This window comes from Tupaia chinensis, unplaced genomic scaffold (assembly GCF_000334495.1).
Source record: "Tupaia chinensis unplaced genomic scaffold, TupChi_1.0 Scaffold000161_1, whole genome shotgun sequence".
Taxonomy (NCBI): domain Eukaryota; kingdom Metazoa; phylum Chordata; class Mammalia; order Scandentia; family Tupaiidae; genus Tupaia; species Tupaia belangeri.
The window spans coordinates 99,262-103,346 of NW_006159632.1; the positions used below are offsets into that span (position 1 = coordinate 99,262).

The 4,085-nt window shown below is 45.8% G+C and overlaps 1 pseudogene; it reads right to left on the bottom strand.

The window, feature by feature from the left end:
* Positions 1-146: 146 nt before the first annotated feature.
* LOC102472802 (BTB/POZ domain-containing protein 7 pseudogene) lies at positions 147-2,695 on the bottom strand (annotated as a pseudogene).
* Positions 2,696-4,085: the final 1,390 nt, after the last annotated feature.

Below are 4,085 nucleotides of genomic sequence, written 5' to 3' on the forward strand. Positions count from 1 at the left end.
GCTGGAAGCCCAGCTCCCCACCCTGGCCCGGCCCCTGGGAGGCCTGAGACCCGCCCCTCCGGGGCCCACGAACCTCGGCACGCGCCGCCTTGGGACACAGCAGCCGCGACGCTGACGCCGACCCCGCCGCTCCTAACGCCGACCGCCTAGACCCAGGTCCGGCCCCGCTGCTGGAGTCCTGCTCCCACCGGGTTGAGGGCGGCTCCTGCCAAGGCCAGGTCCTCTCCCTGCGCCCCAACTTCGACGCGGAACCCACACCCCGCGTGTGAGGGCGGTTCCGCTCCCGGCTCTGGTGGGCGGGGCCGCACGTGCGCAGAAGAAGGCGGGAGCCACGTGCAGGGCGGTGGGGGCGCCGCGCATGCGCAGAAGGAGGCGGGAGCCGCCTGCCTGGTTGGGGGGGGGGGGGGAGCCGCCTGCCTGGTTGGGGGGGGGGGCGACACGTGCTGACGTTTCCCTCGGGCTCTGCGGTCTCCACTCAGTTGGGCTGTATTGGTTCTCAAAGATTTAGTGAGCCCCTTATAATTTTATAAATACAAAATCATGTCCATACCTTGTGCAAGCATGTTAAATTCCAACAACAGCACTGTGGTAAAGTTCCATGGCTGCTTGTGCCCCAGTCATGTTTGGCTTCCCTGCAAGGAGATCCTGAACTTCACTGAGACTCCCCACAGAGAGGCTACAGTGCAAACCAGAGAGGTCCAGTGTCAGTATGCACAGTGTAATATCACTTTCACATCTTTTTTCTTTTTTTTTTTTTTTTTGGTATAAAGGACTCATCTAATATAATTCTTGTGGGGGTCGTTGAAGTTCAGTTTGTGATTTCTTCACCAGTCCAAATCCTCCTTTGTAACAAATTTAGAAAAAATGGGGATCATGCAGAAGTGATAGCCTTGTGGGCTTTGAGCTCTTCATCTAAGCAGTTCCAATTTTCACCAAAAGCTTCAACCAGTTCAGAGTCTGAAGAAAAACTAAGGATGACTCATAATAGCACTCATAATGTAATCAAAGAGTCCATGCATGTCTACATTAAGGGAATGAGGTGTTCCAAATTATTCACTAAGCTGAACAAGAATATTGATATTCTGAAACCTTGAGTCCTCCATTCCGAATTATCTCATAAAAAGGTAGTGTAACAAGGCAGAAAACAGGGGCATAGCAATACCAGCTGTACTGATGTCCATCATGAACTGTGCCCCATACTCAGGTGAGGAAGAAAGTGGTGTTTTTAAAATGGACATCTTGCTTCCCCCCCCCCTCCCTGTAGTGTGGGCCTGCAGGTCAGCCGTGGCCATGGGTCTCTGTTCCACAAGATAGGATTTGTTAAAGTTGTCAAGAATAAGACCTAGTTTAAGAGATAACAAGTGAAATATAGAAGACGACAAGAGGGTAAAACTGATTGCTCTGAAACGCTTGGTGATCCAGGATAAAAATAAGTACAACACACACAAATATAGGATGATAGTTTGTGTAACTAATAGAGATATCATCTGTCAGGTTGCTTATGCCTGTATAGAAGGGGATATGATAGTCTGTGCAGTTTATGCACAAGAACTACCAAAATACGATGCAAAGGTTGGCCTGACAAATTATGCTTCAGTGTATTGTACTGGCCTGCTGCTGGCCTTCAGTCTTCTCAGTAGGTTTTGCATGGACAAGACCTATGAAGGTCAAGTGGAAGTGACCAGAGATGAGTACAATGTAGAAAGCATCGATGGTCAACCTGGTGCCTTCACCTGCTATTTGGGTGCAAGCCTTGCCAGAACCACCATTGGAAATAAAGTTTTTGTGGCCCTGAAGGGAGTGGTGGATGGAGGCTTATCTATCCCTCACAGTACCAAACTATTCCCTCGTTATGATTCTGAAAGCAAGGAATTTAATGCAGAAGTCCATCAGAAGCACATGATGGGCCAGAATATTGCAGACTATATGCGTTACCTAATGGAAAAAGATGAAGACGCTTATAAGAGACAGTCCTCTCAGTACATAAAGAGCAATGCAACTCCAGACATGATGGAGGAGATGTATAAGAAAGCTCACACTGCTATACAAGAGAACCCAGTCTATGAAAAGAAACCCAAGAAAGAAGTTAAAAAGAAGAGGTGGAATCGTCCCAAGATGTCCCTTGCCCGGAAGAAAGATCAGATAGCCCAGAAGGCAAGGTTCCTCAGAGCTCAGGAGAAAGCTGCTGAGAGCTAAACCAAACAATTTTCTATGACTTTATTCAAGATTAAAGATAATAAACTAATAAATTACAACAGAGAAAAAACTGGATATCTTGCTGCCAAAATTGCATGAGGAACTGGAAAACAAATCTTGAGATATGAAGTCTACACCTGTACAATGCTGGTACAGGTAAAGATCAGCCATATCTTTCTGCAGTGTCAGGCTTCTGGCCTAGCCAGACTGGCTTGTAGAGAAATCTCCATTAAGGCTGACATTCCCTCGAAGTCCTGAACTAATACATTGACACCTCTAATATTGGATTTTTCAATAAAACTTCTTTTTTGAGGGTAGCAAGAGCAGAGGTTCTCTCCTTTTTTTTTTTTTTTTTTTGGTCTTATGGTTTCCCATGGCCATGGTCAAGGCTATACAATTTTGAATCACAACCATAACAACCATAGCCTTGCTGAGAATAGGGTGATGTCTCTATAAAAGTCTTCTGGGTCTGTGAATTTCCCCCTACCCTTGGGGAACATGAATGAAGATAGATGCATTAGCATCCATTTTCTCCAGTTGCTGAGGCATTTTGTCTGCTGGTTCTTCAGAGTATAATCCTGTGGCCTTTATGAACCTTCAACCCTGGATCCAGCTGCCTCTTTTCATCCATTTCTAAAAGGCTCCTCCTGCCTCTGCTGCTGCTGCCGTAGCTGGGACCACTGCTGGCGCCCCCGCTACCATTGCCTCCAGTACCGCCAAAGCCTGGCCATCCTCCCGTGCTACCCATCCTGTCAGTGGCTCAGGTTCCAGGATGCTCCAGGGTCCCCTCACTGCCACTTTGACTCCTAGAGAGAGCCCCTAGCTTGATTTTCAAGCCACTGGGCCTGGGACTCAAACCACAGATGACCATGTTGGGGTCCAGCAATGTAACCACCATGCCATCTGTGGGTCCCAAGAACCACACTTTTCTGCATAATGTGATGTTTTTGCAATTCATCAAGGTAATACTGTGTTTTTTCACTAGTTTGCCTTATAATTGCTGTTAAGTGTTCTATCGTACAACTATTCCGCAATATACATTCACCTATTCTCTCCTGGTAATGGACATGTGGGGTGTTTTCAGTTTGAAACTGTCATGAACAAATCAGTTATAAACATTCTGGTAAATGTCTCTTGGTGTACATGTTTCGTTTATCTTGGGTAAATAATGAAGACTGGAATTGTTGGATTATAAGGAGTAGTCCCTTGTTTAAATGCCAGAGAACTTGTGTGTGCATGTATGTGAGATAGAGAGAACATCCCAGTGGGGGCTGGTCATGCTACAATCCTTTATCCTCTAATTCTTCTGGGGTGTGTGTGTGTGTGTGTGTGTGTGTGTGTGCACTCCTAGGGTATTTTTCAAGTCTCTGGGACCAAAACTCAAACCCTGATTTGCCATGAGGGATCCAACTTCCTCTGCTCAACACTTAACCACTGTGCTATCAGGCTGGCCTGTGTTTTACTTTAATAAGGAAGTGATTGAACCATTTTATACTCTCATAAATAGTATGTAAAAGTTCTCGTTGTTTCATATCCTTGCTAACACTTTGTGTACTTTCTCTTGTGGGAGGTCTGCTCATGTCAGTTGCCCTTTTAATATCAGCTTGCCTTAGATGATTTTAACATACTGCATGGCTTATGGCAAATAGTAAATATTTACTGATGAATGAACATGAAACGAGATTTTCAAAAATAATAGTCATTAAATTGTAGATATAAAGTTACATATAGGACCACACCATATTATAGGGGTTAAGGTGGCTAGATCCCACATGACTGACAGTGCTGTTTGAGTCTGGGGGATGGTAGGAACTTGAGAAACACGCTGGGCATGTGTGAGTGCGCACCCAAATTCCAAATTGAGGGAGAAATAGAGAAGGAATATCAGT